The 24,893-nt window shown below is 44.1% G+C and overlaps 1 protein-coding gene across 5 annotated transcripts in view; it reads right to left on the bottom strand.

The window, feature by feature from the left end:
• HDAC4 (histone deacetylase 4) overlaps positions 1-24,893 on the bottom strand; it is a 270,539-nt gene that overhangs the window by 126,599 nt on the left and 119,047 nt on the right. The window lies entirely within an intron of this gene.

Below are 24,893 nucleotides of genomic sequence, written 5' to 3'. Positions count from 1 at the left end.
AATTTGTGCAGAAAAACACTACGTGCTGTATCCTTTATAACCAGTTTTGGAAAGGAGTTTAGCTGAAAGCAAACATGTAATGAATCGCCTAGGAAAAATTGTTAAGTGCTTCAGTGACAGACTAGACTCTCAGTGCAACCACCAGAAAGGTGCAAACGTATCTCACAGGCAGTGATAGGAAACAGGTGCCCAAATGCAAAGACTTTCCTCTGCTGTTCAAGCCTGTCCCAAGTGGGACAAACCTGACGCACAACCAAGACTCAGGCAGAGAACAGTAATGTGTAGCAAGAGGACCTGTAACACAGCTTCATCATAAGAGATGTATGCTAAGAGAAGGAAAAAGGGAAAACTACCACCTTGATAACCTGTGTAGTAAAGATCAGTTCTTTGCTTACACAAAAAGCATCTCCCTGAAGACAAGGGGCTTGTCATAAAAAAGGGCAACAACAGACATCTACAAAAACTACCTTTGCAATAACTGAACTCAGCGTCTTTCTGCTAAAAAAAATAACTGCCATCCCATGAATGACTAAAAATTTCTATATTTCACCTGAATGACAGTTCTGCATTTCACATGTACTCCGTACATTTGCCACATTTAATGCCTCTCTACAAGGCAATCACTCAACAACCCTTCTGATACCTTTGAATGAACATAATCTGCAGAATAAAAGAGGCTAACCCTTCAAAAACATTGAGCTTCCACAAAATTGGTAAGTAAAGGGCTTTTTTTACCTTGGTTGGTTGGGGGCTTTATTTTATCTAGTGCTTTCTTTTTTAACAGCCAGCTGAACATGAGCCAGCAGTGTGCCCAGGTGGCCAAGAAGGCCAATGGCATCCTGGCTTGTATCAGCCATAGCATGGCCAGCAGGGACAGGGAAGGGATCTTACCCCTGTGCTCGGCACTGGTGAGGCTGCACCTTGATGAGTGGGTTCAGTTTTGGGCCCCTCACTCCAAAAAGGCCATTGAATGACTCGAGCGTGTCCAGAGAAGGGCAACGGAGCTGGTGAAGGGTCTGGAGCACAGGTCTGATGGGGAGCGGCTGAGGGAACTGGGGGGGTTTAGTCTGGAGAAGAGGAGGCTGAGGGGAGACCTCATGGCCCTCTACAACTCCCTGAAAGGAGGGTGCAGAGAGGGGGGATGAGTCTCTTGAACCAAGGAACAAGCGCCAGGACAAGAGGGAATGGCCTCAAGCTGCGCCAGGGAAGGTTTAGACAGGATATTAGGAAGCATTTCTTTGCAGAAGGGGTTGTTGGGCGTTGGAATGGGCTGCCCAGGGCAGGGGGGGAGTCCCCATCCCTGGAGGTATTTAAGAGTCAGGTTGTCATAGTGCTTAGGGATATGGTGTAGTTGGGAACTGTCAATGTTAGGCTAATGGTTGGACTAGATGATCTTCAAGGTCTTTTCCAACCTAGACGATTCTGTGATTCTGTGAAAGTTGGGAGGGAGCATCGGCAGCATCACTGAAGCTGCATCAGTCACACACCTGCTAAGACATCCCACTCCCCATGAAAGGGTTACCCGGGGTTTGCCCGGCAGTCTGCAGGGCTCTGGCATGTGCCTGGGGAAGGCTATGAGATCTCACAGGGGTAGAGATGCCAACCTACCACAAAACCATTGGTACAAGTCACCACAAGGCCAGCCCCAGTAGGACAGACATCCTTCCAAAGCAAAAGCAAAGGCAGTTTTACTACGCAAAAGCTGATTTCTCCTTGCCTACAAATGAACTAGCTGGTGAAATAAACTCCAATTCAAAAGGAAAAGGCATGGAAAATGTTTATGAATTGCAAAGGCTTAAGGAAAAGTTTTACTAAGACAAACCACCACCTTTCACCACCTCTATGTCACCCATGAAAATAGGAACTTCCATTTTATACAAAAATCAAACTTTTCCTTCACTTCAAGTCTGATCATTAAACCCTAGCTCTGACTTCAGCCACCTCCTCAAGGACGTGAGACAGGAGCACAGAACAAGTTGAGCCTGTCCTTCCAAGCAGCATCTCCTCAGAGGTCACCTGAAATCAACTGTAAATTGTTAGAAATAAATGAGGACTCTTGTGCTGAAGGTGGCATGCAGCCCTGGTCACACAAGCCACTTCACTGTCACCCTTCTGTGCCATCCCCCAAGAAAGAGTGATACCCAGCAAATGCCCGCACATAACCTCTATCAGGACATTAGTATCATCAAGCCCAGAGAAAGGGTTTATAATTTTTCCCCAAATGCTATCCACTTATTTATTTTTGCTAGCAATTGAGAAATGCGTAAGAAGTTGATGCTAGTAAAATCTGAAGCTAAATGAAGCACAGAGGCACAGGTAAATAAAATAAAATTTAAAAATAGTGGAGTAATTCGGAAAAAAAAGGGGTGTTTTGTAAGGTGGCCCCATGTAAACCAAAATGCATTGCCCTGCTGCTAAGGGCAAGGCCACAATGCAGGGACAGGGACCACTGGAAAGGCAACTCCATCCTAGACAGCAGTTCCTTGGAAAGGAGGATGTTGAGCAAAGTGATGGGGTTTTAAACAAGCACAGCCAGGCCAATGCTGCTGGAGCTGAAGAAGGAAAACAAGAACAAAAATCACATACCAAAGGATGAATGTAGAAATTTTGCTCGCTCTCTGCAAGACCAATTTCAGGGACAACATCATCATTTCTTCAAAAGCAGAGAAATGTAGCTTAGTAAAGAAATACAGCTTAGTGCAGGAAATGAAAAGCACAGTAAAAAAAGACAACCCATTGCTTTTCTTTGAAAATAAATACGCAAAAAAGAGCGGGGAGGGTGTTACAAAATTATCTGAGTTGAGTTTCTCAACGTTTCTGGAGAAGAGGGGCCATGGTTTTGTGTATCCCACAGCTGGTTGTTGGTCTGGAAACCCTGGGTGCCCAGGCACTCCTCCGAGGCTGGGAAGGCAACACTACCCAGGCACTCAGCGAGCGCAGGGCTGCAGCAGACCCCCCGTGCCCTGCCACACCATCCCTCCTGCCCGCACCCACAGGGTGCAGGGGCCGTGTCCTGCTCCCCATCACCGGCTCGGTCACATATGACCCCCCCAAAGCAGGCAGCAGGGTTGCAGGAGCACAGTACGTGTGCAACAGCAGCGTGCTTCCCCCTCCCTACGCTCAGCTTGTGCTGGGGAGAAGACTTTTTTTTTTTTTTTTTTTTTTGGATGGAAACATTTTCTGCAAAAGGTCACATTACTGGAAGTGTTGCTATTTTTCAACCCACAAGCTCTTCCCTTCACTTCCCCATTGTTTTCCTTCCTGTGGGCCTTTTCCCCGCTGCCCTCTCTCCCCCACAGGACCAGAGCTGGGATTCCTCACCACAGGTCGCTGAGTCGCAGCCAGGGATTTCGGGGAGAGCACCACGCTCTCACCTATACATCACCATTCAAACCCACCTAAACAACATAGTCCTAAGCTCTCCTTGGGAACAGCCGATGCTTTCCTACGTGGTCGGTACTGTGGTCAGCCCCTTCCCGTTCCTGCCCACGGAGCATCCCTATGGCAACTGCTGCAGCCGCTCGCACAGAAAAAACTCTTCATCCGTCTTCCCCGCACGCGAGTGGGAGCTGACAGCTCGAAACCAGCCCTGCGGAGGCTATCTTGTTTCACGGACTGTCGCTTCAGAAACTTCTCATCTTAGATGCGATGGTTTAAATTGGATCCCGGTTTGCCAGGATTTCAGAGTGACAGGAGAATGTTATGGATTCCTCCAGCAGTGGTCAAGCTCAGGCAACCCCAGAACGGCCCTACAGCTATATGGTACCTGCCCCAGAAGCACAGTTTATGGGACAAAAGGTGCAATCTGAAACCATCAGGTGTCCCAAGGAGTGTGGGAAACGGGACATGTCCTGGAAAAGTAAGAGAGTAAAGTGTCCATGCCAGCAAAAAACCCCACTATTATGTTGGATGTATATGGAAAATGGGGAAAAGGGAAAAAAAAAAAAAAAAAAAAGAGTCCTAAAGCAAACTAACATGTATTTGTACAAAACAAATTAAAAAAGTCCCCAAAATGCAATCCATCTTCAAGAATACAACGTGCTGTGGCTATCAAAAATCCACTTTAACCATCTGCATACAGATGCTATATCCTGGGCATTACTAATGTAATTACTGTGTGTTATGAAAGACGCTCAGTACCTATTCCTGGAATAGCAGCGATTTTATCAGGTGGTAAATCTAGAAGAACCCCACAGGCTGCTGCACCATTTCACCAGGGGCAGCAGCTTTCCAGAACGAATTACATCCACATTTAAAAAAAAGCTGAAATAGAACTGTACAACTCAGCTTGGTCTTACCCCACCGAATCAAACCTACAGTGATCACTCCAATGGAAAGGACGCAGACACACCCGACCATCAGCAACGCGCAGGATCCACGTGGAAACGACGTCCAGGCAAGTGCTGGATACGGACACGAGCACAGTGTTGCTGCTGGAGCTCTCCTGTTACTCCCCCCGCCTCCCAGATTTATAGACAGATACCCCAGAGCTCCAAAACTCCCCCAAGATAATCCTGAGTATGATTTAATGCAACTTTATAACCCCCAAGGCTCCAGGAGAGCTCGAAACAGTTAATCCTAGAGGATCAAACCCAGTGAGTCAGTAAACCAAACAGTGCAGCGGGCTCCGTGAATCACAAGCCTTTTAAATGCATTGACTATTTTTATGTCCAGCTGAAGATTTCAGAGCACCTGGCAATAACATCTCCCATCTTTTATACATGTGGACTAAAGGTCAGGGTTACTAATACCGAGGTAGAAGTCACCCGCTCCCGCTTACCCGGTCTCCGCATAAATCTGTTTAGCTTCAATACAGCGCTCTGAATTTGTCAATGCTATTTAGGCTAAATGCAGTTTTCCTTGAAATCTGCCTCTGTTTTCCTACATGCCCCTTTATGATCCAAACACTGCGTTTCCTAAAAGCAGAAAATAAAAGCTTTTAATACGTTAAAATAAATCCATTTCCAGCCAGAAGGAATACACTACTACTTATGATTACTACTACTTGTGATTGCGTCTTGTGATAAATGACTCCTGCTTTACGCCCTAGTAACAGCCTTAACTTGCACCGTGCTGGGTTACAGTCCCAAGAAAACTTGACAAACCTCCCATTTCCCATCCAAAGGGATTCATCCCCCCCGAAACGCCTGACACGCGGGCACGGGGCGCCAGCTGCAGCGATCACGACCACAATTCCCATTCAGAGCCTCGGCGGAGGCTGCGTCATCCCCAACTCTTACTATTTCAGTCTCAAAAAAACCCCTATTTGAAATGCCATGAGTTCCCCACAGAAGCGGCGAGTGCTTCTGACCTACAGAGCCCTCCCGAAAACAATAAAACCTTCTCTGCTTAATGAACACATCATCAAAACAAAAAAGCCTGTATTCTTATGAATATTTTATGGTAGACTAGAAAATTGCTTTTATAGGTTCTGCCTTGAGAACATATTAATACAATCAGATTCATGACGTTAGCAAAAGCACAAAGACTATATTCAGAGTTTTAATGAGAAATGCCAAACTCATGAATTAGAAGACAAGATCTCGATTATGAATAATAAACTATCTCATGTTCTCCCTGCCTTTTCCTTCCCCGTAGGAACAGACGGAGAAAACAGGAGGAATTTTTTTTTTTTTTTTTTTTTTTTTAACCGAGGCACGTAGGGATTTTTTTTCAGATCAAGTTACCATTATTTTTATACCAAGTTAGAAACACTCTGCTGGTTTTTCCCTCCCAAAATAAATAAAACATGGCTATGCATCAAAGGCTGCCTGCGTGTTGTACGTTAATTAAGACCTAAAGCATTCTAGTCCCCATCGATTGCCGGCACAGAGCAGCCTCGTGGTTGAGATTGTAAATTTGACATCTCGCAGCTTGCACATAACACCGCTGAGTGGAAGTCATCTTAAATACATTTAAGTTGTTAAAAACATTTGCTGTGAATAAACTGATAACCTCAAACCTGAAAGCCAGGGTGCGTTTTCTACAAAAAACGTTTGACATTAAAATAATTTCACATAAAGGCTGCAGATAAACACATTATCAGAGAAGTCATATGTTGAGCTTCTCCATGTTCCAAAATGGAAAATAACTTCTCCACAGTACTGAGCATTTTGGAAGGAATTAGGGGAAGGTGATACTACTTAAATATGTGCATACATATTTAAATAAAACTAACAGTAATAACTATTTTCTTCCCCTACTCTGATACAGCATTTTCATGCAAGTCCTTAAAGGACGAAAATATAGATGGATTGAGTCCTGAAAACACACTAAAATGTATGTTAAAACAAAATTTCAGTACGAGATGGAGACGGGATATTTGAAGCAAAGATTTAAATCCAAATCTCATTTCAGCATAACCTTTACTTCAGCTGAACTTGAAAAATATTTCTCAAACTAGTTTTTTTAAAAATCAAATGCTGTTGCCAGAAATACTTTTTTTCCTTTTTTTTTTTTCATCTAAATTTAAGCAACACACAAAACTACCTCTCACATTTTAAATACATCATCACAAATGGAAAGTGCATGAAATGTTTTCCCCTAGATCTCCCTCCCTCCGGCACGGAGCGAGTCCCACTGAATTTGCACAGCTCCTTCCCAGCCGCCCTGCTCCTTTGCTCGGCAATTCCCTTCGGCTTGAAGGGAGAAATCGCATCAACCTCCCCAAATCTGCTGCAAAACCCTCAGGATGAGTGTCTGGTCAAGGCTGGATGAAGAAAAGCAGCACCCCCCTGCCAGCCCCGATAGTATATAAAGTACGGACATACCACCACGTGCCTGTGACAGAGCGAGCTTAGGAGACAGAGTGCAGAAAACCCCAATAAAGGAGCATTTCAGCTCCTACAGTAACTCTATAGTCCCTGGTGCCTTTCCAAATCGCCACACACCAGGGAGGGGACGCTCCTCTGGACAGCTGCGGCTGAACCTCCCTGGCCAGGGCTTTCCAGAAACCATTGACTCAGCTTCTCCCCTCCTCTCCCCATCTCCCATCCTCTCTGGACTTGGGACTTTATTTCTAACTAACGACTTTGCTTTCTAATTACTGGCGTGCAAGCGTTGCCCTCCAGATTCTGCCAAAAGCGGCACGTCAGCCTTTCAGCAGACACAAAAAAATAAATACAAAACCGAGAGCCTGTGCTCAGCATCCCCAAGCTCTCCGCTGCTGTTGGAGACAACCCCATCCCGCCCCGCCGAACCAGCGTCATCCCAGCACGGTGCAAGCTGTGGGATACCGAGCAAGCGTGTGCATGGACCTCCCCCTCGAAGCATTATTTTCAGCTGCTTTCATCGCTGGGCAGAAGCAAAAAATCATCTGTTTATTCCATCAAGTTTATTTCCTGGGGGCTGCCCTTGCTGTCTGGCAACAGCTTTTGAATTTGAAAAAATTTCCTGTGTTTTGCAAAACCTTCAAATACCAGGTCGTTGCTGGCAGAAGCAACTTTGGCGTGTCAGGAGCACGGCGCAGGCAGGCTTCAAAGCCACAAAACACCGTTTCTAAAACCCACCGCCTTCATTTTGCTCGAAATCAGACTGGAAACGAGGCAAGGAGCAACTGCTCACATCCAGCGCAGCCGAGGGAGCTTTTGAGTGGTTTATTCTGGAAGGAAGACTTGTGTTATTTGAGTGTCGCTAGGTTATTATGAATTAAGTTCATGTCCCCCTCCCCGGCCTGTCGGGAACTGCCTGTTCTGCCGGCACAGTGCTGGCAGCAGCGGGCAGGGGTGCTGGCAGCAGCAGGCAGGGGTGCTGGCATGCCCTCTGCCAGGCAGCCCGGTGGCTGGGCAAGCAAGGCACCCTTTTCCAGAAGGGCTTCCACTTCCAAAAATGTCAAAACTCACTGAAACACTAAGGGACGGTGAGATCAGAGCTATTAATAGAAACAAGCTACTGCAGTATCTGACTGCAGTGCCAGGATAAAAGCAGCGTATTTTTTTGTGGAAAGCGGAACAAAGCGGACACAGACACGGCACAGCACCCTCGGAGCGCCTGAGATCTAGTTGGTTTTAATCTACAGCATGCTAGATGCCCCAAATATAAACAGAAATTAATGGGTGAGGGGGAAAAAAAACCCAACCAAACAACACGTTACTATCTACATTTAGCTTATTCTCTAGAAGAAATTTCACCAGGCTGTACTAGAGGAGCCCCAAAACTTGCCCAGGACCCTGCGCAGGTGGTGGGAGCAGGACACCAACATCCCCTGCGGCACATCACGAGCATCATACGGGGGCAGGACGAAGGCAGGATGAAGGTGAATTTGTACCACGCCAGGGCAAACTAAAGGACTATGTGCAGACCTGGGAAGGTGGGGTGCCGCAGGGCAGCGGGGAGAAGCACTTCATCAGCTCTGCTTTACTTAATTCTTACCTCTACTCTCCCAAAGGCAAGGACCAGGATCCCAAGGGGGGTTATTTTGGGCTAGAATTACACAACGAGCTGAAGCACACAGTCGGAAGGACAGTGAGATGAAGAAGTCAGACCGCTATTTCGCCCTGAGACAAGGTGGTCCTCGCCGAGGGGGACAGGCCAGTCCTCTGTTCACAACAGGTCTGTGAGGAAGCGCAGGCTGCAGCGGCGCTGGCGATGGAGCCGTCCCTCCGAAGCAGGCAGGTCAGCACACCGCAGTCGCCGGTATTTTTGCATAGCTTGCTAGGGAGCTGCGTGGGTGAATGCAAACGCAGCCTGGATCCTTTCTCGGCGCACAAGCTAGGAGTAAACAGCAGCTGAGGTTTCCTACAAGCACCACACATGCTGCAGTTCAGCAAGGGCTGGAGTCATTCCCTGCTATGAGAATATTTCATGCGGCATGAATGGGAACCAAAATTAATCATCCCATCACCCATTGAAACACATCGTGAGGCACCGCACCGTAGGCAACAGATGGAGCTTGAAATGTCACTCACTCATTCATTGCAAAGAAACTTTTTGCTGATTACTACTGAGACCTGAAGACATAATAAGGGCACAGTGATTCTGGATTTCTATAACCAGCTTTTTTGATCCTAATACCTTCCCTGAAAAGATCTCTTTAGCATTTATTAGAAGCCTACGAGAGATCTACATACAAATTTTATTCATGATGATAAGAAAACCAAAACTTGAACAAGCAGCTTATCCTGCTTCTCCATCTTAGATTTAAAACACTAAAATATGTGTCTTTACTCCAAGAAGAAAAACCACCAAGCTACATCAACAACAGACAGAAAATAACATTTTACAGTGTTTTCCTGCTTGCAGCCTCAGAGCAGTACATCAGAGTTTGGAAAAATATAAGCTTTTATGACTAAATATCTTACAAGCCAGCTGCATTTCTGATGGTCCCACCTAAAGTACCGCAAAAGACTTCAACACTCTTGACCAGGGGCTGCAGCACCACCCTGATCTCCTGAGCACCTTCAGCATTGTGTCTTGTCACAGCAGGAAAGCCAAACACTTCACAGACGAAACAGGGCACTGTCAAACACACAACGTATAACGAGAACATGAAGAGTTAATGTCACAGTGCCTGTGAGAAGGCCAGGATAAAACCTTGATTGCACAGATGTCTCCAACAGATGAGCCTGTGCAGGATAGAGAAGCTCCAAAGGGAGACACTCAGGTTTTGCCACCTCCTTTTCAATCATTATCCTACTCTGTCTTCTTCTTGTTTTAATCAATGACATCTTTAGCAAATGAGCGTCTTGGATGATGCCAGCGCTTTTACCGAAATTAAAGATAATGGAATCAAAAGAGTCATCTTGGATTATTTCTTACTTTAGACTTCATACAATTGTGGTAAGCCTTTTCTTCCATGGTTTCCTTGCACGATGCGGGGTAGACAACCAAAACCCCTCAGAGTTTCCACAGAAAAAAGCATAATAAACACCAGAAAGCAAAACATAAAATATATATCCCTCCTTAAAAGGCATTCCTGGGAATATAATTTCACCTGCCTCCTTGTTTCAAGCATTATCCGGCAGCTGAAGCTCTTTAATCCATCTGTCTCACTGTTGGTACAAGACACTCCTCACCTTACCAGATAGCCAAGACAAAAAGGCAGGTTGAAGGAAGATCTGATAGACTTTTTGAAGAGATAAACCCACATGGATTTCTCATCTGCTTCTCTCTAATCTCACCATGAACTTCTTCAAGGGAAAGCGATACTTTAGAAAAGAGAATTAAACATGGAGGAGATGGAGCAGGAGCCTGCAAGTCTCATTCTGAGATTATACATGAAAAACTCCCCATGAGGAAAAAAAAAAAAATCCACCCAGCTAGATACGTACGGGTGAGTTTAAGGGATACACAGCAAAGGTGAGGTTACACAAACGCCTGGACCTTCCCACAGCGTTTTCTCTGGAGCCTGCAAAGCAGTGACCTCTACATTGGCAAGAATAAAAGCCAGCAGACGAACCAGCGACGGAGCAGGGGTGACAAGAGTTAAACAGTGAACTTTCAGGAGGACAGCAGACATCACATCTCCTCACTCGGATGCACCAAGGAAGAATTGTTTTCCCATTATAACTCCTGTCAAAGCACAGTTGTGCCATTCACGTAGACGGAGGGGATCCTGGGGCAGAGTGGGCAAGATGATGTGATGAGAACTGAAGTGAAGGTTCACTCGCAAGTAGAGATGGTGCCAGCTGGTAAACAGCCAGGCCATTTGACAAAGAGTTGTGTGATAAAAGCAGTTATGGCTATGAGGAAATGCTGTCAGCTTCCTAAAGACATCGAGAGGAGCTGGGAGATCAAAGTCACCTATGTGCTGCTGAGAAGGAAGGCTGGTCCTCTGCCAAAACCACACGGAGAACCCGCGGCCAGCCCCTGCTCTCCCACGCCTGCTGCGTCCTACCATCTTGCAAGGCAAGGGAAGGGAATCATTATCGTTAAAAGGAGAAAAAGCAGCAGCACAAATGTTGCTGAAGGCAGATCTGGGCACCACCGAGGAAAACTGCACGGCGGAGCAGAGGCAACACAGCAGTCTCTGGGATTAGCAGCTGGTGACTCCATGAGAATGGGAGCTTTAACAAACAGTGCAAGATCTAACGTACCAATTTATTTGGAAATTAAGCCATGGTATGTTAACTCCCTAAGATCAAAAGAGGTGAAACAAAATTCTTAGGAATTACCTGCCCTACAATATATGCTGTAATTTTACTAAAAAGACATATTCTGATCATTTTAAACAGCAAATAAATGGTTATTAACACAGGCTAGTAAACCCATTGCTGTCACCAGCCAAGGGACTCCCAGCTGTACAATAAGCCCCAAAACACGCAATGCAATCTCCTCTCTCATTAAAAAAAAAAAAAAGTAAAAGTAGCAAAACCACCAGGTAAATAGCAAAGTGTAATAGGAAAGCGTTCAGCAGCTCTCCAAAAGTCTCATGGATTGCTCAAAGGCTGCAGCGTTTTCAGCAGTTTATTAGAAACCCAGACCCTGGTCCAAGAAGAGAAGCGTATGTTCAAACAGTCAAGTAGCCCACAGTGTTCTGCAGCCCCTTCTCTCAGGGCTTTTGCTTTCAAATAACACATATACTCAGGTACCTCAGCTGCATGAGGACCCAGGATGTTACTTGTTATCCATTCACAATGATGAAGACACATAGGAAAAAAAAAATATGCTATTTTATGAGAATAACCACAAATAGTTTTCTAGAGAAATTCAGATAACCTCAAAATATTCCGATTCCACGACAGCACAGAGAAATTACACTAAAGCACTTTCATTTCTGCAAAATGCCTTTCAGTTCCTTAACACAAACACTATGAAACACACACCTGAGTTAAGATAGCTAGTAAAAAAAAAAAAAAAAAGACAACTTTTCCTTTGCTTTTTTTTAAAGCTGCATCAGCCAAAGGGAACATATTTAAACATAACAGGCTGATAAAAGTCTGAGAATAATTACAAAGCTCTTTTCTTAAGGAAGTCCATCGGTGTGAGTGTGGGCTAACAGGAAGAATCAGCTTTTCCACTGCTCGCACTGAAACCCGAAAGGACGATGGCAGATTTTCCCCGCATCCCCCATCCTAGCAGTAAGATTTCCCAACGTCACAGCGATGACTCTCACTCAAAGCGAGCTTTTTTCTCAGTGTTTATGCACAAGCCACTGACATCAGCGTGGCCTTTTAAATCCAAAACAAAACCTCAGCACTCATTCTGCTGAAAATATCCCCATCTGTGAAGACCAGAACAACACATTTTCTTTTATCAGTATTGGACAGGCACATGGAGAGCCAGAGTGACATAGGGATGAGTTTTAATACAACAGATCCACACTGATGCAATAATTAAGATCTAAGTTTAATTATAGCAGTTTCCATATTTTTACTTTAAACTTGCTTTCTCAAGGAAAAAATAGTGTAGCAAGAAAGCAAGAGACATCTCCATGAATGAACGCTTTCTTTTAAAAGGAGAACTGAATTTTATTGCCACAAGCTTCTAGAATTAAAGTTCTAATTTTTTTTATTAAAGGGCATAAGTTGGTTGGTCACCTGGATGTGTCTGTTAAGCAGCTTCACAAACCACCTGTCGAGCAGCATTTCAGAAGGCCTAAGAGGACTGCTGTCAGTGCCTGCCCATCCAATGCATTCAAGTCCTTACGCAACCAGTTGCAATTAAAAGGTCCCCGACATTGAGAACAATCTTTGAATTTAGCAGAACACTGATTCTATAAATGGTAGGTCAAGCACTTAAAATAGCCATCTCCCACTTTGCCCAACATCAACGAAAGGTGGAGCACAAGATGGTTGTTTCCCCCCCTCCGCAAAGACTGTCCTTCAGCTGGAGTAAGAAGCAAATACTACTGTGTAAAACAAGGAAAAATTAAACATACGCTTTCTAAGGCTCACAAGAATATTTGGGGAAAAAAAAAAACCAACACTTTTTCCCCTTTTTCCCCTCTCTGCATCCTTATTATATTGGATGACCTAAATCCAATTGAAGAGCCATGACCACGAAACTCCCGTGCCCCACTAGGGCTTTGTGGAGAAGATGGAAGAGAGGGACACAGTCAGTGTTCCCTTACTCCGATGCATATTGCAGGGAAACAGCACACACTTTCCCAAAGGGCGGATCAACAGGGACGAACACCCACATGGGTTCCCACTTCCCCTCATATTTCCTTCATCATATTTTCATCACCTTCTCTGTGGCATCCGTCACTCTCAAAAGCCTTGGTAGTGTGCATAGAAAAGCAGAAAGACAGGCACCAGTTGGGTACAGAAGTTAAAGACTCAACTTTACTTTGACTCCGCTATTGGAAACTACCCAACTGAGCAGCACGCAACCTGAAGACAAGTCATTCACAGCTGCATAAAATTTAGGTTATATCACATCTACACAACATCTACTACAACCAAAGCAAGAGGTGAGCAAGTATTCCCTCACTGATCCTGTAAATAAAGCCATTCTGGTTTATGTTGCTTAAAAAAGCAAGTCAGTCGTTCAGCATCAAACTCCATTTAATTGTAGTTCATGCAAAAATGGTGTTTTTACTAAAACAAACATGGTCTTGATATCATTAACTACAAACATCACCATAGCTAAACCTGTGTCAAAACACTTCCACAAAGAGTTGTTTTTCTTCTGTGGAACCTAAGAAAGGTCAGGAGGGTTTGCTCACCAGGTTCATCTAGGTAAGTTGTTTCCTTAAAACAAACTTTTAGTGCTAAACCATCTCCTTTACTGCCTATTGTTATTTGGAGAATAAAATGCTTCGCTCCTCGGAGATCTGGATTTCAGCACGAGCTTCTGCACAGCACCCAGCTGACCGCAGGGCCATGGGGGAGTGCGTATGCCAGCTAAAATAAAACCTAAATCACAGCATACAGCTAAAGAACTTCAAAAGCGGTAAAACTAAAAATAAAGAGCAGCAGAGCCTCAGTGAATTAAATAATCTAACTTATGAAATTGTAAGAGTGGTATCCAGTGGTGTTGGGGGATATGAGACCTTTGCAGAGTCGGGCTGATGGTTGGCTCGATGATCCCAAGGGTCTTTTCCAACCTGAATGATTCTGTGATAGGGTAACTCAGGCTGATCAAAGGACAGGGCAGACATCAATGAGTCTGGGAATCTGTAGCTGGCTCTTGACCAAAGCATGCAGAGCAGACTCTGACGTAGGGACCTCCTGTGGGGGAGGCAAGCACTGCCCGTGGACCCCAGGCGATATTCACATTTCAGCTCCACATCAGACCACCAGCAGTCAGATGGCTTATTTCTGTTGGGTAGCTACTTCAGACTGTGAAACCTGGACCTAACTACAGGGTTTCCAGATTGTGGCAAATTAAATGGTGCCTACCTACTTATGTGGCAGGCTACAACTCTGCATCAGTTATGTTCAGGCAACAAACTTCTCCGCCTAGGGCTTGACTGTAGCCTGATTCTTCCACAAAAATAAACAGGATATTGTGAGAAGCCCAAAGGTGAGAGACTTTATATATAAAAATGTATATAAGGATGCAGATCCTATATGTATCCTTACCCAAAATAAATTAACAATGACTGACTTTTCAGAGCACTTGAAAAAGATAAAAGACTTTGGAAAGAACCTGAAGAGGGTTCAGTGATTCAGCTGACTGAGGCTTAAGAGGACACTTTGTTATGAAGGGGAAATGTGGACAAAAGGCATTCAGAATACTGGAAGAAAGAGATAAAAAGGATATCCAGACAAGTAACTGAGGAGCTACAGGAGGTAAGCTGAAGAAGAAGGCTTCTAAAAGCAAGTTTAAGAAGGTTAAAGTTGATTCAGCAGTAACTAGAGACAAGTAGAGATGGAAATTATTTGCCAACCACTTCCCTGAAGTAGTACACATCCTTGTTATTATCAAGAAATGAGGCTACAAATGAATGTCAGTGGGACATTCATTTTTGCATTAGGGTTGCTTCCAGAAGCCCCATACCGGGCTCCCACACTTGTGCCAGACACCAAAATGTATCGCTGGAGCCAGCAACAGCCCTGAAACGCTTCTCAGCTGAAGACAAAAGGCTTCAGGGAGGAGGACGAGGCTGACCGTGAGGCAGAGCTTGCACTGTTGTCTCCCTTCACATCCCCTTTTATTCTAAAAGTTTGGAGAAGGATTAGTATGAAACTCTCCATCCATTTGCCACCATATGAAAAAAGAGAAACCAGGGTGGCAGAAGAGCAAAGGCTGGGTATGAGCGTGGAAGGTGACAGCATGAGGCAGGAAGCAAAGGGCACGTAAGCAAGGCTGGTAGAGGAAAACCAGTGTGACACAGTGACTTTGGATATGGCAAGTCTTTCCCAGCAATTGCAGTCCGTGGTGTGACCAGCTCTAAGCACAACTTGGGTAAATCCCAAATCAACAACAAAGGAATTTTACCAGCTGCCAACCATTTCTGGATGACTTCTCTCACTCCTTTAAGGAAAACCACCAGTGGTTTGAGTTGTGCCTTACCAGAGTGCAACGCTGGCACAACAGCACCCAAATCCTCGCCTTTGGATTTAAGGAATTGAGACGGTAGCAGTCTTCTACGTGCATTCTCAAACTTAGCATCTTTATTGGTAAAGATTGTGAACAGCAACTCATCTGGAAAACTACCAGAAGACTACCTCTCTTCAGATCAGGGAGTGCACGAAGGACCACAGGTCCATGACGTGGCTCCTCAAGGCCTGTCTTCAGACCCCGTATCTCTTTTTATAGCACTCTACAATAACTGAAACATGACAAAAATGGGACAGTCCGTTCTTATATTCACTTCAAATATTCCTATACAAAAATTATTTCAAAGAAAGTATCCAAAGCTAAACAAATAATCTTTAAAACAACCAAAACCTTCTTTTGATAAAATTCTTGTTTGACACCAATACAATTAATCCTTCCTCATCAAGAAATTCATGCTTTACATTAATAGTATTTTATTTTTAGGCCACTCTAACGAGGCACTGTGTGTTCTACTGCTTCACCCCTCAAGCCTATGAACCCACTCTTAACCGATGTTTTTCACAAAATGTTAGAAATTCATTTGCAAACAACTACTCTTTGTAATTTTTCCTCTGTGCAACACAAAGCTGCAAAAAACTTGCTGCTGCTGAAGAGGCAAACAGCACCTCTGCAAGTTGCATGAGACCTTGCTTAGCTCTGGGGTCATTGTTACCTACTGCCTTCGAGGTGCCATTCTGTTTTAAAGCTACCAAAGTCATAGTTTTTGTTTCTAAAACACATCAAGTTAATGGAAACATTAAGTCAGGAATTTCTTATCTCATTTAGAGTAAGTATTTTATAAAATTACTTCCCCTTAATGTCTAGTTGCCTTAGCACATTAAGTCATTTGAAGAAATTCTGAACTTAAGGTGTTTTTTTTTTTCTTATAGAGCACAGAATTTATCCAATAAAATGTATACCCAAAAGATTACCGAAACAAGTCATCCTTGCAAGGAAAGCCAGACCATTTGAAATATTCATAAAACACAACAGCATGTGTGAAAACGAACTGCTCAGCTCTCTTTAGAGCATCATCCTCTGAAAAAGCAATTCTTGCTCATAAATCCTAAAAATAGAGAGAGGGCATAAAGAGATTTTACTTTTAAATAGCACTGATAAAAACTTACGGTTCCAGTAACTGGTTTCTAGGATGTGTGTTGAAGAACTGGAACAACTGCTGAGAAAAAGACCACGGTGGCTGGAAGACAGCAGGGAATACACCACCGTGAAAGATGTCAGCTGGATCAGTCCACCAAAACTGCAAAGCCCCAGGGTTACAGCATGTAAGCACCAGCTAAGAGGAACTATCAGGTGCCTGCAGGCTCCAGGGCTGCAGTAAAAGGCCTATTTTTCAGCTGTGAGAAGCAAGTTTAACAGAGGCCGAGCTAATTGCCAAGATCTAAGGGCCACAATAACTACCAAGAGAAGTGGTGGATCTTCCCTTTCTCAGTTCAGTCTTGCCAGACAACAATCTGTGGCAAAACATAAGGTACCAACCTAAACGTTTCTGGCTGGCATTGAACTTAAAATATAGTGGAGAGCCAGGTGAGGTGATCTAACGGCGTTTTGTGAGGTAGTTGCCAGACAAATCCCAGACCACACGTCTCCCGCCATGCCAGAAGCCCATGCCTGGAGGTCTACGAAAGCCGCTCTGCTCTCCCAGCTGATCAGCCGAAGGACCCCATCCAAAGAACAGCAACTTAATATTTCCAAATGCCATTGTTACAAATTTTTGGTACACAGAAACTTCTAGAAGAAGACTGATTTCTGTGTTTGCCTGTGCATCAGACCACCCATCTTAACTCCGAAGACCACAAGCAGAACTTAAAGCATGTTAAATCCTGCGTCAGGGTTTCCATACCAAACTAAAGCTGTCTTGAATCACTACAGCCTAATCCTCCCGTCAATTAGCCGGCTTTGATTCGCATGTTTCCACTTCACAGATGATTTGCTCAAGTTTGCTTTGCTCGAGGTAGCAGGCTTTAACTGCAGAGCCCTGCTCTGGTGGGTACTGTGAGACAGCACCAGCTCCTCTCTGCTGATCCCCAGCCCTGCAAAGAGCCTCGGAGATTTACTACAGACTTCACCGCTCGTGCACAAGGCGCTCGGGGCTCCAGAGGCGACGCCTGAAAATGGGGGAGGGATGAAGCTGCAGGAGCTGTTGTGCCTTTGATGGCTGAGCAGGCTGAGGAGCTCCTGCCACGTGTGCCCAGTTGGTGCTGGGATAACTGGCCAGGGCTTTGAGCAGGATGTGGAGATGAGCCGGGTTCAGCACGGTCCCTGCCTGCCAGCATGGAGGAACTGGCTTACTGGGGTGACCGGAGCAGAGGATGCGCTTCTGCAAGGAGGCTACAAAACCAACTTGCAGCTGAACGTGTGAGGACGTATACATGAAGGGTCTATCAAAAAACTCCACTATTTGCAGATCACAATAGTACATTAGTTAGAAAGGAAGTTGTTGGGCCCTCGTTTCAGAGAAAAAGAATACGAACAGTACAAACCAGTGCTGTTTTCTGCAAGACACTGAGGTCTTCAGACTGCAGCAGTTTTAGAAGGCCTGATGTAATAACTTCACTTCCAGACAAAACAGAACTAGATAAACCCGATCAAAGTTACAAGGAGGAAGAAAGATTAGGCTGAGATACCTTACAGTCAGTTTGATCACCAGTGTGTATTTAGAGGTAGTAAAATTCATTCTTGGCCTTACCCAAACTTTGACTTCCTCGTACAATCATCACTTTGTCAGAAATGCCATCTCAGTATTTTTAGGTGACAGTACATTTGTTTGTACTGTACATTTCTGGTGAGCAAACTTGTTATATTTTGTAGGTCACTTGCTTTTACCATCTGCCTTGATTTATGCTTAAGGAAAGTGTTGTTTCTGAAATCCCTGGTGTCATACACAATTGTGAAGACGTCGTAACCGGCAGCAGTTTGATTTTGTTTCATCCCAATGTAAATATTCATGATTAATGGAAAAAGGTACCATCAAAAGCTTGCACCAGAGCTGTACAAAGGCCTTTAGCGGTGTCTGTCCTCATTCCCTTCAGCCCCGCACTGGGTCAGGGTATGATTACCAACTCCCCTGGAAAGGCTGGTGTGGGACAGCCTGAAGGTCAGGGCCAGCGCTGGGGACAGTTGCTGCTCAACGGGGAACACCCCAGGGAGATGCCTGTCCACCACCACCACCACCTCCTGCAGCAGGGAGCGACCTGCATGCAACTGTACCCATCCCTGGAGAGCCTCACAAGTGGGGACACTGGCAGATTATCACTGGATTAAAATGAAATCACGAATTTAGTATTTTCTCCCAGAAAATACTTTCAAGGTTTGCACAACCTCAACATTTCACAGGAAAGATCCTGCATCATTTTTCCATTAATAGTGTCCAAAACTTCTATAAAGACAGTTTTTAAAAGCTTAGCATCATGGCGTGCTGAAAACATTAGTCCTGGGCTGTAAATAAAAATGGACACCCATGCTGCTCACCCTAAACTCAGTGTTTCTCCATACTGATGTAGGCTGCAGTGGTGTGCACCACCCTCTATTCCAGACAGGGCACAGAGGTAGATTTGGACAACATAATAGTTTGGCAATGCTCTATAATGGCTTTTTTTTTTTTTTTTAAGGTATAATATAAAGCTTGCTTAAAAAAAAAAAAGAAATATTTTTTAAAAAGACTCCCACTATACACATCTATTCCCTGTATTTGCTTCCAGTTATATTAGTCTTCTTCCCCCAAAGCTTTAAGATAATAACTGATGGTACCTTTACATTAGTATAAGTGAGTCTTCTGTAGGCAGCTGCACATGTTTACTGCTTTAAGTCTGTTTGTAATCAGAACACGGGTATCAGAGCAGAATGCCTGTGCAGTCACGTGCCATTGTACAATACAAAACTAAACCTGTGATGGGAGAGACTCTTCACTGCAAAACTTTTCTTCTCATTCTGAGCCCATCTCAGATGCTTGAAGAAGCTTTTCCAGCCACATTGACAGCAACAAAAATAAGGCAATACAACAACTAGCTGGTCCTTGGGAAGGAAAACACAAAATTACTCAGTAAGGTCTTGGAATTTTATAGCTTATTTGTCCTTGTTTTGACCATAATCTCACAAGTGGTGCCAGCAGCAAACCCATCTGGCACGTGTAAGACTAAATATCTGCTGCTTGTGAAAATGAATGTCTTAAGATTAGCATAGCGTTAAGATCTGGTTTGCAATATCTTAAAGTACAAAACAGCTCAGTTTAATTGCTCCTCCAAGACTGCTTTACCAAGGAAGTCTAAATCTGTTTATAGCTAGAGGAAAAAGGGAATGTACTGTAAACCAGGAGTGCTGCACATGGGCAAAGCCTTAATGTGGCACCCAGCTGCTTGAATTTGCTTTAACAATAACCCAGTTCATCTCATTTGTGGGAGGCAAACAGCTTCCCAACCACAACTCTTCCAGATGCCTGCAACCTGAGGAAGGCTGATAACATGACACTTGTAACATTACAGCTCTCCTTCGCTGAACAGAATCGACAGTGGCAGGTAACGAGGCAGAAACCCACAACTGTTACCATATCGTAGATGGTGTTGAATCCATTAACTAGGTGACATCTTTAAGAAGGGTTTAAACCTTCATCATCACCTATATTGCAGTTAGAAATGTCCTCAACATTCACAGGCAGCTATATTCACCAAGAGATGCACAGCTGAGTCTTTCGGATGAAGTAGTATTTACATATAAAATAGCAGTTAATATTATAAGTCAAAGGTGTAAAATAACACATATAAGGGCTACTTAGAAGCTGAAATTTTCATCATATACAAGAACATACTTTCTGAGATAAGAGTAAAGCATATTTTAAAATGCACACCAACTTAATATCTAACATGCTCTAGGACTGTTTGAAAAACCCTATTAAATCTGCTTTAAAAGGACTAGAATTATTATTATTATTATAGTGATTTTTACATGGCACGTAATTCTTATTCGTCTGTCACCTCATGCACCTCAAAAGTGATTTTTCTCTTGCGTAGCAGAACTATGGTGAAGCTCCTGGACCCTACCCTGACCAGCATCAGTAATTTCGTTGGCACATTTACACGTAGCCAAATCTCTACATTGAAGCCCAAATTCTTCAAAATAAAGGGGGAAAAAAAAAGCAGCAAGTATACATTGATAAACCTGTGAGAAATAGCGCAAAAGAGTTATTGCTTGACAGAAGCGTATGGGTATTTACAAGCTTCAGGAATTTGGTGGGGTTCGATGATGTATAATGACAAGTTGCCAAGTAACTGCATTTTCTGCTTCTCTCTTGGCATGGCACTGCAGCCAGCCTTTTCCAACCCAGCAAACAGCATCAAAACTTCAAAGCTCTGTGCAAAAGAACACAATTTGTGGTGAAACTGGCTTCTTCTAAAGAGAAAACGGAGTTTATCCAACAAATATTTTTTTCCTTGAATATGAGTAAACCACATTTTTGACCCTGAAAATGTACAACCGGCATCTCTAAGTGAATGCTTGGGGAAAGGGGGAAAATGGTGTCTTTAACGAAGTTCCCCTGAAATCCCCCCCTTCAGATTAGGGTAGAGGACCAGCTTTGTCCACTCGTGCCTACCCAAAATGGCTTTCAAGGCCATCATCAGCAACCTGAGGGCACTGACAGAGAACAAAATCAAGTACGATACGTAGAGGCAATACAACACCAGCACAGCAGATATTCAGCACCCAGACAGCTGCAAAGAACTTAAAAGGCTTCAACAAAGAGGGTTGTTTTACACACAGTATTCTGAAAACTGGTGCAGAAAGCTTTTCAGGAAGGTGAACTGAAGTCCAGGACACACTTGCAATAGCTATAAAATGTCATACGTGGGTTGAGCACACACTTGCAAAGCAGCCACAACTGCAGAGGCCAAGTGAGACCTTCTTTAAGTGAGTGCTTGGTAAAAGCCAGGTGGGAATGATGCTCCAAGATGACTCTTAGCACGTAGAGTTTGAAGGCTTCGGTTAGCACTTGGAATGGAAAGCAAGCAACACAGCTGAGACAGCTCTTCTCCTGGGGCACAACAGGAGTGGAGGTGGTGGCAATGTCAGCTTTGAGCCCAACCCTGGCACGTGAGCCAGCAAAGGGAAACTGGGCTCCCAATTCAGGCTCCCTTTGCTGCTCCCTCATCTCCATGAGAGCATCAGGTCTGCAGAAGGCTGCAGAGGCAGGAGGTGGCAGATCTCGAGGAAGCCCGTGATCTCCTAACTGCTGATCAGTCCAGGCGAACGTTTCACAGCTTCGCTGCCGAGCTGCCATCTGCGGGAGCAGCACTCGCTGGGAAGAGGGTCAGGCAGTCGCCCTCATACTGCTTTGTGCCCCTTTCCGAGCAGCCCTAAGCACTGATGCTATAAAAAGAAGTGCAAAGATAGTACAAGAAAAGGATACAGCACAAAGAGTGAAAAAGAAAGCCAGAAACAGGAATCCATTAGGCACCCAACCTCGGCGAATTTTATGCGTTGTAGAAGGTGCTAATCACAGTGCTGTAACTAAAGGCTACGCCGAGTCGTAGATCTCCAAGCCAATGTTCACCGAGATGCTCTGGGAAGGCAGAGGAGCATCCGCAGACCTGCAATACAAGGTCTGACAGCAGAAGCCTTTTCCTAAGATCTAACTTGAATACTGTTGCTCAAAATGCAAATCTCCTTTTTCTGGGGGGGAAAAAAAAAAAAAAATCAACAAAACAACCAAAGTGTGTATATACATATAGTGTCATTACTGTTAACGCATCTGTCCTATGCAAAAGGATAATCTGTGGGCTGTTTTCTTTTATTTTAGTATTGCTGTGTATTGTTCTTATTTTGACAGTAAATATCACATTGTCTTTTTCCTACTGAATGGTGGGTCACCACTAGCTAGCTTCAGGAGTGAACAGTTAAAAGCAGAGTGGATTAATCCCAAATTTGTTCTCAAATAAAGATAAACTTGACAGTTTTCGGGGCCGTTCCCCTAATTCCTTCTTACACTGAATGAGGTGAAATGACCCCGTGGCTCTCCCTCTGCCTCAGAAAGCTCATTTCAGATACCGTGCATATTTGGCTTCACATAAAACTAGATGAAGTTTCTTGGCTACTTATTTGGGATACTTGATATTTGTGTCAACATAGCCAATGTCTTTCCTGCTATGTTATTTCCATCTCTTATCAGTGGCTGGACGTTGCCATATCATGTATCAAAGCAAGTGTAAAGCAATGGTCTAAACAGAAGTTAAAACTTGCCCTGTGCTGTCATTGGAGAAAGGAATTCTAGAGAATTTCATTCTCTGCAATTTGAAGGATTACTTTATTACTCCTTTTTTTTTTTTTTTTGCTACTATTTTTTTCATTGTAACAACATCCTCTCCTCCCTTAAAAAAAGAAAAAAAAAAAAGAGGAAAAAGTTCCCTTCACCCACCCACAGCACACACCAACGCCCGTGTGCTGCAGCCCATACTAGGTTGTGATGATGCCTCATGAGCCAGCGTGGGGTCACCATGGTAGGTCCTCACAGTCCCAAAATGAATTTTTTAAAATCTATTTATTTATTCTTAGCACCATTAGGTTAAGATAGAGCTTGTTTAGCCATTTCAGGTGCTCTGGCCATTGCATGAAATTTTGGGGGTGTCATCTCTGAAGGTTAGTAACTTGGTCGTTGAACACCGATGAGACATGAGGTTTTTACTACTGCTGTCACCAACATAACAAATGATGACATGCTGGTAGCACACTTGAAACATACCCTGCCCCCAGATGGCTCATATTTAACCTTGGAAAGGTCACTGGTGAAGGTGCTATTAACTTTCTGCAAATTTGCTTTGCTTTCTTAAGTAAACAAGTTCTCTGTCAAACGACTCGGAACCAGGAGGAGAAAGATGGTGCTGCTTTGATTGCCACCAAAACACCTGTCTATTAAAGTATGTTGCATACCAGCACTGTCAATTAGTCATTTTATAAAATGCTCTCGCATGATTTGGATTTGAAAATGTAAAATATATTACACATGGCAATATTCCCTGAGGGGTGTTCACAGCAAAGATTAAAGCTAGACCACTGCATTTCCAGAGGAACCTGGCGTAACTCCCTCCCATGGGCTCTTGCCCCCCAAATTCAGTGGCCAACCAGAAGGAGGATGATGGTGAGCAGAGCAGCAGCTGGGTCATGAGAAGGGGAGTCAGGAAACGTGACCAGTGACAGCCAGGTCACCTCCAGCCCTACCCAAAATGGAAGTTTTTCTCAAATTCCAACAGATTTAGTAAGATTTCACCATCCTCTTTCTCCTTACTTGGAGCAACAGTGCAACATATCACAGAATCATCTAGGTTGGAAAAGACCTTGAAGATCATCCGGTCCAACCATTGACCTAACACTGACAGTTTCCAACTACACCATATCCCTAAGCGCTAAGTCAACTTTACTCTTAAACACCTCCAGGGATGGGGACTCCACCACCTCCCTGGGCAGCCCATTCCAACACCTAACCACCCGTTCTGTAAAGACATCTTCCATCCCACTACAGAACAGGTTTTTCTGTTAGCCAAAACCAATCATAAGAGAGGTATATCCTCCCCAACACGGCTTACGCATTACCACCACACTGTGGAGATGACCATCAGTTGCAGAGGCCTGATTTTCTCACACAGAGTGCCCTGGAGTACAGACAACACGTTATAAGAAATATAAGGAAGGAATAATTTGGGAACCAAACTCATTTTGCAGCAAACCTTTTCCCCTACCCAAAGCACCACTAACAATGCTGCCAGCACTCACAGTCCACACTTTATACCACACCAAAAAAAAATTCAAGCAGCAAAAGTGAGAACTTCCCGTTCAACCTATATATGCAGTTGCCATTACTGAGCCCATAATGAGTACATCCTTATGTAATAAAACATTTCCAAGGCAATACAGGTACACCACAGAGTGAAGCTCCCCACCAGATGTCCCAGCAAGGCAGGTGGTCACCAGGTACACAAGCTATGGGGGAAGCCCTCTGCTGCTTTCCACAGCACACTTCAGGAGAAAACATGTTACAAGTGAGAATGCAGGTAATTCTTTGTTTAAATGTAATTACATTTAAGAGAAATAAAGCATTCTAGCCCCAATCCATAGAATCCACTCTCCAGATCAGCTGCAGGTGGAAACAGCCCACCTTTGTTACCCTGTCACAACAGAGCAGCTTCAAGTCAAAGTACTTTTTTCTCCCCCCCACTTACGGGTCTAAAGTGCAAGATGCACGCAAGAAATATCCAGCAATGAGGTGCTTTTTTTTCCTTATACAATGCCTACTGCTCAAAAGACTGTACATAAAGTCCCTGTCATGAAGGGTTAGTTATGTTAATTCCCACTCCATTAAAGTTTAGACATATCAAACCCAGCCCATTTTTCTTCTGTAATATCACCTGGAACCAGTTTCGGGGCTCTGTCATTCCAGTAGCTTGGGCCAGGATGGAAAGTCATCT

Source organism: Strix uralensis, chromosome 6 (assembly GCF_047716275.1).
Source record: "Strix uralensis isolate ZFMK-TIS-50842 chromosome 6, bStrUra1, whole genome shotgun sequence".
NCBI lineage: Eukaryota > Metazoa > Chordata > Aves > Strigiformes > Strigidae > Strix > Strix uralensis.
This window is presented reverse-complemented; position numbering and strand designations above follow the sequence as displayed.